Below are 16,694 nucleotides of genomic sequence, written 5' to 3'. Positions count from 1 at the left end.
AGCTGTATCTAAAATTCCAAAAACATTTCCTAAAATTTCATTAAGGTATAATAAAGCATTGTACCAAATATCATATGCCTACCTTTAGTAATAAGCCTGTAATGTAATTACAAAATCCACAAAATTTGTACGCCTCAGAAATCGACGCAAACTTGGTCTCTCCAAACATAAAAGCTCACTGAAGCAGCTACAATAGTCACACAAAGCGTAGCTGTACGTTTCTGGAAACCGGACAACATATGCAATCCCTTGGTGGAAATTTGAATCTCGTAACACCATTGGTTAGTTCACGAAAGAGCAAAGAAAAAGTATCACGAAATAACCACTGCCAGGAAATTACCAATGTTTACCCTACTGTACGTCGCAGCACACTTTTATTAAAATCATCTAATTCAGAGACTGTTTTTTCACGACGAGGATGTTTTCCAGGAGAACGAAACGTCGCAGTTCCGCTCACATTAAAATATTAGTTTCCTTCACTAACAACTCTTTTTACGGTTCGCAAACCCACATCACATGCTTCTGCAGTCGTCTCCTGCGCGTTGTCAACGTTGCGGCCAGCACATGATGCCCGGCAGAGTTCTGCTCGTTAATGTTTTTAAAATAATTATACACCTTAAACACTATTTCCCGCGCCTGCCTGTGCAGTAAGGTAAAGTACCCAAATAAGAGACACTTTCTTTTTTAACTGCTTATAAATGAGGATGGGAATAGACATTTTTAATCTGAATAAGTGAAATACATACACCATTTCGTCTATTTTTAGAATTGACAGTACAAATTTTAGTCAGTTTTTATTATTACTTTAGATTATAAAAAAAAGTAAAACTGGGAAATACTGAAGTTTTGGAAATGGGTTCCAAATAAGAGATACGTGTATTATTTAAGTTTATTTTTGAACATGGACAAAAATTATCATTTGCCTGAAAATTGAAGCATTATATAACATTGTGAAGTCATGTAGATACTTTAATAAATTCAGGAACATTTTAAAATTGAAGAGGTCAGTGCAACAGTGACCTGACTCCTCTCAACAGAAATTCTGTTGTTTATTTGGCATTTTTCCAAGTGGAATTAAGATGGTTTACGAAAAGAACAGAAAGTCGGTAAAATCGGACAAGAATATAGGCTACTAATCTTATTTAGACTACTATTGCTAACCTTAATATTTTGCTAGAGAAAGAAAAATGATAGAATACTAAATTTCGATCTCCATATTTTAATTTTAAGTTGATTCCACTTATTTTGCCAACCCCTTTAATTGATACAATTCTTATTTCGCTGTATTGAGCAAGTTGGACAAACGAAAGATTCATCATCAGTGCTGCAGTCTTCGTGTGCCCAACGACGACATTTTGACCACTGAATCTATTTCTCCCCCCTGAGCCCTGGTGTCCTCTGAAAAAAATTCAGTGCAAAACAAGCACTCTTCATCATCATAATTTTCTCCATATTCCGAGTCACTAGAGTTAATTAATTCCATTTCTACATCGGATTCTTCATCACTAGACGAACTCAAGCAGTGCTTCTTGGACTGAGTTTTTCTGTGATTTTTTGTTGTTTTTCGAACAACTTCTTGCGAGCTCCTTCTTTTCTTTGATTTTCCTTATCTAAACTCTTTCTCATTTTTTTTCTGATCAGAATTGATATTATGATAGCTCCTTTTCTTGCCCTGGATGACTTTACATGCGACTACCCACTGGTTGAAGCTTACGGCTCTTGAGGTGGTGGTTGTTGCTGCTGCTGCTTCTGTAGGCCTAACTGTGGTATAACCAAAGTCACCGTTTCAGGCGCGTGAAATAAGTAATGGGAACGTTGAGAGCGAGTAACTTATCTTTGCCACAGTCTGTGGCATTAAAGTGACAACTGTGATTCGCAGATTGCTTACGTCACATCTGTTTAGGAGGTGGTATCACTCTCAGCCGAAGTGACAACAGGTGCCACTGACTGGTCAGTGTACTCAAGGACACATCCCAGAAACGCAAAGTGCGAGTTTCTTGCCTTTGACGCACTAAGTGGACAACAAGACTGACAACTGTGACTGGCAGTTTGCTTACGTGACGTGTTGAGTGTTACCGTTCTCAGCTACACTGGCAACGAGTGCTCACTGACTGACTTTTTACTCACGAACACGCTCCACAAACGCTGGCACTGGCTGTAGTGGCGATATTTACACAGGTCCAACGAAATTTTCGAAATCAGGAATCATAATTAAATTTAATAGTTTTAATAATTAAATTTAATTGTAATTCCTGATTTTGAAAATTTCATTGGACCTGTTGAGACGTAGATGGGAGGATAATATTAAAATGGATTTGAGGGAGATGATGTGATGGAGATTGGATTAATCTTGCTCAGGATAGGGGCCAATGGCGAGCTTATGTGAATGCGGCAATGAACCTCCGGGTTCGTTGAAAGCCAGTAAGTAAGTAAGTTTTTTTTTTTAATTACACAAGATTTTTATTTGAAATGCATAGAGAATATTTTACGAATTAAGCACTTATGTGTTGATCTTTAAGTAAGGTAAATATTGTCGGACTAGCTGATTTTAATTAACTTTAGCTATTGATATTATTGCCATCTCAATTAATAATTAATTTTAGTAATTAATAATGATAACTTAATCATTTCAATTAGTAATTTTTGTAATGAATAATTGAGGACAGTGGATAATTAATGATTGACCTAATTCGTAATTAATTTTAATTAATAGTTCAATTAATCTTTCATTGGTTCTTATGTAGTTGCTGGCAGACAAACTGACACGACTAGAAGCATTAACGCCTTTCGTAAACTCTCAAAGGTGAGCATCATAATTATACCAAATAAGGGTTCTAAATAAGAGATACTATCTCTTTATAGGACCCCTAGGTATCTCTTATTAGGAAACGGAGTAAATAAAAATGAATTAGCTACCCAAGGTCATAAGTTATTATCCTCCTTATTAGCAATCTACCTTATTATATGCAACATTTTGCTAGCAATTTTATCAAATTAATAATGAATTTGTTGCAACTTACATTACCTGCTGTTCTCTTACTCAACAAAAACCATCAAAAGTTCAAAGTGTGAAACATTACTTTTCTTGCCCTCAGCTTCGTTGGTTACTTTCAACTGACGTTAGACAAAGAACACGATGCCTTAGAAGCACAAACATTGATTTACCATAGTTGTCGAGAGATGGCAATTTATACCGGAGAAGTTAACGAGGTATCTCTTATTAGGGTCCTGTCTCTTATTTGGGTACTTTACCTTACTTGTCTTTTTATAGTATCTCCTTCCATTTATTTATCTTACACATACACAGTATATGTTAGTTTTACTTATTCGATGTTTTAAAACACTCACACGTGAACAAAGTAACTCGAGAAGCACTTGTTACCGACTGATTCTGATTGGTTCTCCTGTTCAAGCTTGTGACGTCACATGCCATACAGGCTACGGCGCATGAAGTAGCCGTCCGCCTTCCGAATTGCCGTCTAGTCTAGTATCTTAAATGAGATAACGCATCTTCCCTATAATTTTCCCGTAGTCTTCCTAACACGCTAGGACAAACGTCGGGATGAGCCATAAAATAAATGGGCCATGGACCTACATCCTCCGCTCCACAAATTTTTGGCATTTTTTCCAAAAATACGTCTTTTCGAAATAAGAATCTTGGCTTTGGGTTTCGGATATTATCCTTGGTACATGGACGAGTTTACTCGACTTTCATTTGCGCTATGAATGGACGCAGTACCTTTCAATAGGGTAAGATCACTAGATCTGGGTCGGGCACTATAGTTGAGGATCGTACTGCCTGTACTGTTAGTTTCTCTAGTTAGCGGTAGGTGTCTCTTTTGTACGTGTAGTAGCCATGGCAGTGCGGTTTCCTGAAAGTTTGGAATGAGAGAAGGCATAAGTTATGACGCAATAGCGTTTTTTTTTCAATTACTGGCAGAAATTTGAAGAGAAAAATAAGATAAACGGATTTGAAAATCTGTAATTACTTATGTATGTAATTCAGAGCCTCCAAATTTTCTAAAAAAAAGTGGTCATAGTATATATTTTCCAGAGAAAAATAAGGACTTCACTTGAAACTTTCAATCTTACCTTGCGGATAAGTATTTTATACCCTCGCAACGAGATAATTAGCAGGCTGGGGCGCGCGCCAAATTTAAATCCACTTCTAGTTTATATTCGTTTCTAAGTAAAATGTTGGGGTTTTAAGTGCACATAAATGTCTTAATACGTTTTGAATATCATGCATTTCATTTGTCTAGAGAAACTTTAGTTTTAGCAAGAGAAAGTGATGTCTATTTTCTAATGTTATTTTCATGACACTACTCACATATTCCAGCACTTAAATGTTGGCTGTTTTGGATCGCTCAAATAGTCTTTCTCTGAAGAAAGAATGCACCAAAATGATGCGTGAAAATAAGAAAAAAAATATAAATAATTACGATTTCTGCAATGTACTAACTCAAGCATGGCAAAAAGCAATAGTCGATTCCAGACAATATTTTGAGTGGATTTCGAGGAAGTGATGTCTGCCATTTGGGTCTTCTGCAGTCAAAACTTATCGTTCGAAAAGTAGTAATGACTCCACTCTTAGTCATGCTAGGCAAAACGACGAGACACAACCCGGATGCTCATCTAGGCCCTAACTTGAGAGAAATAGGGAACTCTCCTGTCTCGCCAGTGGTTCAGGTGATAAAAGAAGTTTTTGCATCAGAAGAAGACAATGCCAAACACTCAAGAAAAATCACTATTACAAGATGTGTAACTTCACTTGAGATCATGAGAGAAGCAGAGGAAAGAACAGAAAAAAAGCAAGTTGGATGCAATGTAAAAGGTGCAATTTGTGGTACCATCAAACATGCCAAAATTTGACCAAAAAGTTTCTATATGTCAAATGTAAACAGTAGTGAACAATGAACTGCACAGTTTAATTACGTCACTCTAATTTTTATGTAAATTGTTTCAAACATGTATGTAATTTTGCTCTCTACAAAGCAAAATGCATTTTCCTTCAGTTTGCGTTAATAATTTGAACATGTACCATCACGGAAATAATATCCAGGATTTTGATTCTCAATTAGTTCCGGTCACTATTTGCGGATCACATTACTTATCTCATCTGTAGAGTGTTATAATGTCATGCACCTTATATTTATATGATCCTCGTGCTATTCAGTATTAAAATATAAAAGGGAAATGTTTTTCGTTAACTGATCCTCAACTAGTGCCAAATATGCACTGAACTGAAATTTTTGTAAATGTAAACGACCTTAAAATATTGTAGAGAGGTCAGTTAATAAATTGTAGGTAAAACTCGTTACTCTCTGCCATTCCCATCTCCGCAATCGGCCTGTATGCTTAGGTAGATCCAGGACTAGTGATCTTACCCTTTGCAGACATACATCATCCGACTTTTTTTCCCCATCCTGCTGCGGTCGTGCTTCTCCTCCCTTTTATGTGGTTACGTCCATTTTAGGCTTTCCCATTAAACATTTTATAGAGTTCCTTCAGTGAATAGCAAAACTCGGAGTCAGACAAATGACCAGCAGGCTTGGAGCTCACATAATGTTTTTCTCAGTTCAGATCTGTCTTCCAATAAATGTATGAGTACCGCATTTCAACTTCACAGGATTCACCTAGGAAGGAATCTGACTGACTTTCTTATCATCTACATAAAAAACCGTATTATAATTATATACCTACTTACAGATGCAGAAGCAAATTAACGATTTTTCAGAAGGTTGTAGAGCCATGTGCTAATGATTTAAAAATAAGAATTTAATATGTGTTGTGTATTATAGGGTCTATAAGCAAAGAAATATATTACCATATTCTTCCAACTTTAAGTAATATTATATATATAATAATATATAAATAAATGAAAATTTGGAGAATCTTGGAGTATCTTGTCTTTACAAAATAAATATATTTTAATAAAATAATATCATTACATTCTCTGATAGAGGTTCTGGCTGATATGTATATCTATTATCAGGCAGTACATCTCACTTGACGATTTGTGTCAGAGGAAGAACAATTGTTTGTATGCATCTGAAGTCTGATTAGTGGAATATGTAGCTAATCGGCGATGTATGCATTGGAGAGGGAAAGGAACTGGCCACCCTATCCCATTATCTCCTGTCCTAGTTGCCTCGTGAGTGATGTCTTATTGGTGTTACTTATGAGGTTCAAACCTGTCTTAGGACAGTTGACTAAACAACAACAATATAATTACTTTTATTCCCTTTTGGAAAATGTAACTTTATTAAAGTTTACCTAAATCCGTGGCGCTACAGCCCATGAAGGGTCAAGAGCGATTAGCCGGCTGCTGGCCTCACGTTCACATGCCGAAGCAGAGGTGGACGATCATGCAACCAGAATGGAGGTACCGTGTTGTTAGCACGATGATCCCCCCAGCCGTTATAGCTGGTTTTCGAAACCGGATTTTCGCTACCTATCGTAGCTCCCCAAGTGCATCACGATGCTGGGTGGGCACCGGTCCCATACACTGGCCGAAATTTCATGAGAAAATTTCTTCCCCATTAAGGATTCGAACCAGCGCGCATTCCGTAATGCGAGTCCTAGGCAGGATGCCTTAGATCACGACGCCACGGCGCAGGACTAAAGTTTAAGCATTTGTGAATAAATTTAAAATAAAGCGAATATAATATAAATTACAACAGGAAACACAATAAAACTCATTTCTCTGATCCTTTGAAGGAGTACTGAACTAAAAATCACATTCTGGGATGACATATTCTAAACGACATGCATGTTAATCATACACACAATGGCACAAACTAGACTTTCCTACGACTCTTGGAGCGTTATTCATAGTCGTGATTAGTCCGGACACAAACGAGTTTTTGTGTTAGTCCAGCATTAGTATGGACTAGCTAGCAGAAGTAGTTTAGCTGAGGACTACTTTCATTAAAATGGAGGTAGTAATCTATTGTGACGTTGCATCAGTGCAGGAAATACAAAAGAGAGAAGACGTATGAAAAGTTATGGAATAGGGTCAATTTTCTTCTTGAAGTGCAATGATATTAATTTCAAGAATAGATATCGTTTTGACAAGGCCAATGCAAAGGGTGTAATAGAACATTTGCGTCCTAATCTATACGATCATGTTTCCAATAGAGATAGAAACAGAATTCACATTATCCTGCATTAATAAGCAAGAGGAAAAATTCAAGACTGATAATGCAGATTAGCACGGAATTTCTTCGGTCCATGGTCAGTCGGATTATTTCTGATGTCTCAAGTGTCATCGCTAGACTGTTGCGTCAGTTTCCTTCTGAAAAAGAAAGTTTCAGGAAATTCAGTTTTATCAGTCTGTTGTCTGTAATTAATACATAACATGTTTAATTTCTCATGATAAATTCGTTCTACACACTAGGTCAGTGGCGTCATAGATGAGGTACACTTTCGGATTAAAAAATTCTAGAGGGGAAGACGCACAAATGTATATTAACAGAAAAGAATGTTCAGGTAACAAACATAATAAATGTCGCAATCATTGTTGCATACGCTATTCATCATGTAGAATGAAGATTTCAATTTCGAAGGTATGGTAAGTCATGGTTGTAGCTATAATGAATGAGGTTATTGTTACCAAAGACAATAAAATTATTAGTATAGATTACAAGTTGAGCGAAGTGATGATGATGATGATAATAATAATAATAATAATAATAATAATAATAATAATAATAATAATAATAATAATAATAATAATCAGTGGCGTACCGTGACATTTTGACAAAGGGATGCGATTTTTAGGCTAAATGGTTAAAATACAATAGTCTGCTTTCGTTATATGCGGGAGTTGCATTCCTGGAATAGCCGCTTATTGAAGAATGTTTGAGTTGAATTTTCAAATTTTCTTGATAATTTTCTTGTAGCATAAGTTATAAGTATATTTACCGGATCGAAGCCTGGCCGTGTTTATATAAAACACGAAAGACGAAAGTACACAGAACGAGACCGACTGCACTGTTGATAATACAGTAAATCAAAATAAGCTTCACAGTTTTCTTTTAGATTTAACACAATTTCTTCAGGGAGCGAATTTGCAAAAGTGGTAAATTGTGTATGATCAAGCAGACTCAGAAGTTTCAATTTGGAATTTTCAGCAAACTTTTAATCAATATTAATTCTGATAACGTGCACCATTCCATTGAACAATCGCCTATATACAATTTTCTTATCCTCTCTAGAGAATGCATCCAGCCGTGATCTTTCAGATTGAGGATAATTTTCATCAGCAGAATCATCCATGCATTCCCAAAACTCTTCGAAGTAATTTCTGTTACTTTTTGAAACAGAATATCAGAGTGTGAGAATATTACAGAGAATATTATTAGCAGAAAATAAAATCAAAGTCCTTCAGAAAACTTAAAAATCCTCGTACACAAACGACGGTTTTACGGTCCCATTCACAATCTTCATTATTCATTATTGACTAAAATAAACATTCCAACTTTGTGATTTAGTGAAAAATTCGAAAATCCAGCAAGATTATTGAACTTCACCTTTACTTACTTCATAAAATTGGCAGACTGAGTTAAGACGAGGTATAATTTGTACGCGTAGCGTATACAAAATCGCTGACTTGCAGTGGCTGCGAAATTTTGCATGTAAACTATTAGGCCTATGTCTTCCGCATCACAGTCGCTCCATCGTAGGTTTGAGCAATAAGTTTATCATTGCAATCAAAATCGTTAATAACTTCGAGAGCATGTTCAAGGAGAGCATTTGCAGGCTAACCATGCTGACGTCGGTGCATTTTAAAACTCCTTCAATGTCGCCATCTTGCTACATATCGCAGAATTGAAGATAACTTCGATTTCATATTATGTCAGAGCTCTCACCCAGAATTAAAGCTACGAACGGTGCTTTACAATCCTCTTTCCTAATTTTATCATCCATGACTTCGCCCACTCAAAATATCAAGTCACTCTGAAATTTCTAAATCGAAGGTGAAATGCCACGAAACATAGTGGAGTATTCTAAGTAGCCTATGTTTTCAGTAAACTTTCGTGCCTTACAATCTCATTCAAATGTTTTATAAAACTGCCTTTATTCCTTGAGGATTTACTCCGTCATGCCCTCCAATGCAAGATCTAATTTTCCAAGACCCGTATAGAATGTCCAAGAATTTGTTCTGTTCTGTCGAACAAGTTCGCTATGCTTTTGAATAGAAAGCCTATACTGATCTTAAAGCAAATTCAATATTTAGAGTCCACACCTGTGGAGTAGCGGTTAGCGCGTCTGGCCGCGAAATCAGGTGACCCGAGTTCGATTCCCGGTCGGGGAAAGTTACTTAGTTGAGGTTTTTTCCGGGGTTTTCACTCAACCCAATATGAGCAAATGCTGGGTAACTTTCGGTGCTGGACTCAGGACTCATTTCACTTGCATTATCATCTTCATCTCATACAGACGCTAAATAACCTAAGATGTTGATAAAGCGTAGTAAAATAACCTACTGAAATAAAAAATAAATCAATACTTAGAGTTTTGCCAAAGAAATGCAGTTGTTTTTTTCCACACATACGTGGGTGGACCCAAAAGTAACCGGAACCGAACTGTTGCGCGCGCATGCTTTGTAGTTACGAGTTGTGCTGTTAGGTGGTGTTAGTTTGGGGTCTCCCGCGATCGTTAGTTAGCTGGCATCAGTCTGAGGTAAGTGGTTTGTTTGAGGTGCTGTGTTGTTTGCGTTCCTGTTTCAATCTTTTGGCGATTAGTGAGATAGCCAACCACAAGGACCAAAAGTGTGTGTAAAATTTTGTTTTCTGTTAGGGAAAACTGCAGCCGAGACCGTTGGGATGCTTCCGCAAGCCTTTAATGATGATGCTTTGGGGAAATCACAGGTCTACGAGTGGTTTTCCAGTTTCACATCTGGCAACATGTCAACTGAAGACATGCCACGCCCCGAGCGTCCTTCGACAGGAAGAAATGACGAAAACATGCCAAAATCAAACGTGCAATTGATTAAGATCGTCGAAAGACCATTGACGAAGTTTCTGAGCAAACGAACCTGTCATGGAGCACGGTCCAGCGAATTTTAACCGAAGATTTGCACATGAGACGGATGTCTGCAAAATTTGTTCTTTGCTTGCTCACAGATGACCAAAGAGAAAACCGCGTGAGAGTTTGCCGCGACTTGAAGAGTGAAGTGCAGAACGATCCAAATTTTCTTAAAAGAATTGTGATTGGGGATGAGTCTTGGTGCTATGGGTACGATCCAGAATCAAAGCAAGCATCGAGCCAGTGGAAAACTCCAAATTCACCACGACCCAAGAAAGCACGTTAAGTGCGATTCAATGTGAAAACAATGTTGATTTGTTTTTATGATGTGAATGACATTGTCCACAAAACGTTCGTTCCGCCAGGACAAACAGTGAACCAACATTTCTTGGATGTGTTACGAAGATTACGAGAGAGTGTGCGACGAAAACGGCTCGAAATGTTGAGAAATGGGAACTTGTTGCTTCACCACGACATTGCTCCAGCCCACAAGCTCTGACGGTCCGACAGTTTTTAGACAAACAACCGCATGGTGCTTGTGCGTCAGAAAACACGCTAACGGCTTTGAACAGTATCCTGCCTCAAGAGTTCCAGCACTGTTTTCAGCAGTGGCAAAAGCGCTGGGATAAGTGCATTAATGCACATGGACAATACTTTGAATGGGACTAAAGTACTGTGAATGTAGATTTCAATAAATTGCAAAAAAAAAAAAAAAAAAAAAAAAAAGGTTTCCGGTTATTTTTGGGTCCCCCCCCCCCCTCATATTGCGACTTGCAGAGTCTTTGTATTGCTTCCTGGATCTGTAAATATTATGTAAATCACTATAATCTGTACCATTCCACACAGATTTTTCACGAGAAAGTGATAAACAAAGGCGCAAAAAAGTTTACCCATTCTTACACATCTACAGTCAATTCTATCATCATTAACAACATAGAAGTTCCCGGTTCGGCAATCTTACTTACAGATGCGAATCTTAAATCACATAGGCTATTCTATCGTTTGAAAGTTGTGGCAAAATTACACATTTAGGGCCTACAGTTAAACGGAATGTTGTAGGTTAATTTAAAAAGCACTATAAATAAAGCACAGTTCTCACAAATATTTTTTGAATGTATTACTATTAGTATTAACAAACTATTTCATGCAGCAGAATTATAAAACACACAGAAAAATTGAATCTAAGCACAAGCGCGTCGTCAAATGCGGAATCTAAATCACATCCCTCGAGCACGGTATAAGTGACGTTCTTCCACTCAGCAATTGCCTGTTTTCATATAGCTCAACTGATGCGAGGGAGACAATCACATTTTGCCACGCAGGCGCAGCACGCGGATTATGCGTAATCTAAATCGCATCCTCTGCACACTAGTATAAGTGACGTTCTTCCACTCAGCAGATGAACGTTGTCTCGCTCTCACATAGCCCTACCGATGCAACATACACAGTCACATTTGTTGCAAGAACTCACCGTTTATAAATTGGCTCGGACGCTCGGTTTTATCACGTTGTGTAATATATTTCCATTGTTATAGCAGCGACATTTAAAATTTGAATGTAATTTTCAAATAATTATTATGTGTAACTGGTATAACACGATATACACAAGATAAAGTACCGGTAAATAACGATAAAATACATTTTTTGTTCAGAAAAATTCAGGCAATGCTACACATCACCCGCATCCATGCACTCTACGCCCCTGATAAAAATACAATATCAGTGTACACTGACGTTCAAAGATATCTGATCTACGATTTTATGATCGTGTAAGCGGACTTTTTAACCACGGAATGAATCAGAATCAAATATATAAAAATTGACAAACTGTGAAACAGTTTCGCTAGTTCTAAATAGATGTCACCATGATTAGAGCGGGGAAAATGATGATATAGATTAAGCATAGCTTATTTTCATAATTGACAATATCACTGCACACTGACGTTCAAAGATATCAGACCTACGATTTTACGATCGTGTAAGCCAGGGATATAGAAACCCCTGCACTGTCTGCTCTCAAGGACCCGCACAGCATTTTCTTAAGAAAAATGGTTATAGTTCATCCCGTTGCAAAGTGAGCCTTGTTGGATCTGTATTGCTTGTAGTATGAGCACGAACTGCAGGCGTCTCCACATCCCTACTGTAAGCGAACTTTCTAACCACGGGATAAGTCAGAACCAAACATACGAAAAATAGATAACTTTGAAATAGTTCTGCTAGTTCTCGATGGGTGGCACCATTATTGAGGCGGTTACAAAGTGTCGGGGAAAATGATGATGTAGATTAAGCATAAATTAATGTCATAAATTGACAATATCAGCTATTTCCAGCAAAACCCAGTTAGCAGAGGAGGTGAACTATTATTGAATTCTATAATACGGGTATAGCCTATTTATGTACGATTGGCTATTATCTTCGTCATATATTCATAGAAGTAACAGCTAACGAAGCCACACTTACATCAACAAATTATCGATCACTATCAATTAGAGGAGTCAGGTATCTTTGAACTCCAATGTACTACGGAGGGAACCCACACATACTCCCTAGCTAGCCATGCTGAGTCACGTCCCCCCGCTCCCCACTTCCTCGTACCGCACGGTTTCAGAGCTGGTGTTCAGACTATATAACTAAAGGAAGAATGGAATCGCTGCGGCATACAAGCATTAGTTCACGAGTCATGTCATTACCCGTTTATCGCTTCCACGCCGCATTCCTGTATATTTTTAGCTTAGTATAGTACAGCCTTACGTCATCACCACCTTATCGGTTCTACGCCGCATTCCTGCCACGGTTTCAGAGCTGGTGCTCAGACAGTAAACAAGTTACATTCACTTTAATTCATGTCCAAATGGCAGTGGAATAAGTTTTCTTTTCATAGCAAAACATTAAGCAGCTGCGAGCTTACACAACGCAAGCCATGGGTACGGCAGCGTGACATCAGCAGCAGTTGTGGACAAAATTCCTTCGCCCGTATACTGAGAACCATTTGATATTTTGAGTTGCGGTTTTCAGTGCTGTCATCAGCTCCTTGTTGTCTACAACATATGCAAAATGCCCCTTCAACATATTTCTTGTTCCTCCATATTTCTTGAGTACCCAGAACCACAGCGGAATTTTGGCAGTTCCGTAGAGGACTTCGTATTGCTGGAGTTGAGCACACTGGTTGCTCGAGTTGATTTTGTTTGTGTTGCAGCAGTCCGTAACATGCCAAAAGTTAAGAAAGCACATTTTATGCACTTTTAAAAGTTTTCATGAAACAATTAATCGAAACACAACGTCTAATTTTTCGATGTGTCGTCCGAGATATAAATATTGCGATCGAAGAGACAGAATAAACCAGCACATCCAGTACGGCAAGCATGCGAAAAATGTTGGAGTTCACAAGTCGCTATCTGAGCAAACTAAGGTAGGCCTATGTACCTTGAAATATGTCTTCACTTCAGGTTGATCAACAACAAAGAGATCTAGAGTTGAAATTTTTCGACTATAAGTACTATTTGGCTGATGTGATTTAGAGTTTGGAAGAAGAAGGTATAGAGAAGAAGCAGCAGTGAAATAAGATGCTGTGAGGAACAACCTTGACGCATTTGCCGAAGCCAAACTCGAATTTAATTTGAGTAAAAATCAGGATGTGTAAGTCTTTGCAACTTCGACTGAACTACTTTTCCGTGTGCTTACAAAACATTCCAAAATATAATCCAATGTAATAAGTTGGTTGAAACCCAGTAATTAATGCCACGTTTACTTCCTAAAGACTCGTTACTTTATGAGCTCTGAGGAAAGAAAGAAGTCTAAGGGTGCGAGATCTAGTGAGTAGGGGGATGTGGCAACACACAGCAGGTGCATTGTCGTGATGAAACACTTTCTTCTTGGTCATATCCGGCTCCTTCTCACGAATTTTCCCTTCCAGTTTCTGCAGAAGATTTAAATAGCATTCTCTAGTTGTTGTTTTTCCCTTTGCTAGATAATCAACCGTGATTATCTCATTAGAATCCCAGAACACGGATGCCATGACTTGCCCAGTCGATGAACAGCATTTGTTTTCTTCGGAGGCGGAGAATCACCATGCTTCCATTGTTTCAACTGCTGTTTTGTCCCTGGTATATATTAATGGATAGAGTTTTCACCAGTGGTCACAAACCGACTGAAATATCGAGCATATTTTTCTCGAATCTCGCCGGACAATCCTTCGAAATTTGACATCGGATGTGCTTTAGTGGTGTTAACAAACGCGGAACCCCATTGTGGAGACCTCGGACATGCCCAAGACCCAAAATGTGGCGCACCCGTTCTCGCTAAATTCCGGAACTTTCAGTCGACGATCATTCAACACCATATCGTGGATTATTATACTATTCTTCACTTCTTGCTGTTACTGGATGTCTACTGCTGGGGTCGTCTTCCACGCTCTCTCGACCATGTTTAAACAGTGCCGCCTACTTTCTTCACAATAGAAAATGTTGGAGCGATTCCCCAATGTATCTGCTTTAATTTCAGTTTGAGTAATTCCCTCTTTGCGAAATATTTAATGACAGCACGAAGCTCGCTATTTTCCATTTTTGCCCTCGTTATTCCATTTTGTCAATCTGTTCGACGCACTAATTTCAAGATTAAACGACATGAAATGTAGTCAACAAAAAAATTATGATTTTTCCTGCTTTAACTAATATAAAATGGCTGCATTGTCGATATGTTTTCAATGCAATCTACGTGACAGACCGCGAACTGTCCAAACGCACCTTGTACCTATACATGCGCAATAAAAAATTTACATTCGTTGTGTCCCTGGAACTGATACATCGTTTAGTTAAGTGCAGCAAAATATCAATTATATCAAATACATACTGTTGATTTTTTGTTAATAAGAATCTAAGATGCTTGTGTGAACTAGAGACCTGTGCCATCACTGATTCTGTAGGATACTTCATACTTATCTACTTCGCTATTTGTTATCAATTGTATGGTCACTAGTTGTAGATTGAATATCATCCTCATCATTTGAAATAACAGCAGATGCACCAACACTTAACACTATTATTCATAGTATTAGCAGGAATGATTGTAGAATGTTGGGTTTGCAGTGAAAGACCTGCTTTTGGGCAGAAAACTATGAATGGATGAATTCCACTTTGTTCTATGCTTTTAAAAAAGGAACGGCTAACTCGCGAACTTACTGTCACATGAAGTGAACTGAATGAACTTTCTCTAGATAATGTTACAGGCTTTTCCCTATTCTTTCTTATCCATACTATAAAAAGGTAAATCGTACAATACGTAGAAACATAACGTTTGCGTAAACTTTGATTTGCATACTAATTTAAAGGATTATCCTTTCTTCATAACTTCCGGTAATGCTAGAGGGAGACAGTAATCCATATCACTCTGACCTAGGGACAGCATTGTCACCCTACGCCAACCCCCCCCCCCATATCTTCGCCTATGATGGCCAGTATTCCTTGTTTCTCATTTCATTACCGATTTCGTCTTCTATTAACCACAGTTACCCTTAAAAGGAATGAGACGACTCTTGGTCGTCGGAAGTTAAAGTTCTACAGCGCGGTTCACTCGATATCTACGTAACCATGACAAATAGAACAAGAATTGTTACAAGGACCACAACAAGGACAAGGACCAGAATAAGGATCACGAAGAAGACAGCCATTTAAGGTCACGATTTCACAAAATAGCACGGGTCACAAAATATCATTGCTTCTCTGTACCGAATGGCAAATGTCTGCTATGGGATCTACATTCTAGACTGCTGCTGTCATTGTCTTGTCTCGGTAGCTCATGTAGTAGCGTGTCGGTTCCACTGTTTAACCGAAACGTCTCGTGTTCGATCCCAGGTATTTTTTTTATTTAGGTATAATTAATTTCTTCAGAGTTTCTCGACTGTCTAATTTGTCGAAAAATATGAATAATTTATGCCCAATTTCTGGGTCTTACAAGTGGGTTGAACCTCGTCAAAAATAAATCTTTCTTGGAAGTTAAAAGTATTCTTCCTCAAACAAAAATCATGAGAAACAAAAAGAGACCTCTTAACTTAAAATCTTGCCCACATGACATCAGCTTATATTACAGCTCTAAGTCGGTCCGGCATGGATGTCACGAGATTGTGGTATAAGTTCTAATCCCCGGCGAGATCTTCCCAGATGTCAACACCTTGATCCCACAATTCGTCTCGATTTCGAGGGCGTCGGTGGCTATCCTTCTCTTTTTCAATTCCGCCCATAAATTTTCGATGACATTCAAATCAGGTGACTTCGGAGGCCAATTAATGATTTCGATCTCGGGTCTCCTTCGAAACCATCTTTGAATGCTTGCGGTTTAGTGCACGGGATGGTTATCCTGCTGGAACAGCAATGTTCCTTCGGGAAAACGTTCTAGGGGTGGAAGGAAGGAATATATTTTCCAGAATGTGCTCGTAAGTTCCCGCATTAAACCGGCCATCGATGCGTTCTATAACGCCAGGTCCATCGTAAGACATCCACCCCCAACACAATATGCTAAAGTGCCCCGATCTTTCACGTCGGTGCACATAGCACTGATGATGTCGAAGACCATCCTCATAATAGACACGGACAGGACCTTCGTAATCACTCGAGATGGTTGTTTCATCGGAGAAAATTACATTTCTCCAATCGAAATCACTCGATTGGTAG

Source organism: Periplaneta americana, chromosome 7 (genome assembly GCF_040183065.1).
Source record: "Periplaneta americana isolate PAMFEO1 chromosome 7, P.americana_PAMFEO1_priV1, whole genome shotgun sequence".
Classification (NCBI taxonomy): domain Eukaryota; kingdom Metazoa; phylum Arthropoda; class Insecta; order Blattodea; family Blattidae; genus Periplaneta; species Periplaneta americana.
This window is presented reverse-complemented; position numbering follows the sequence as displayed.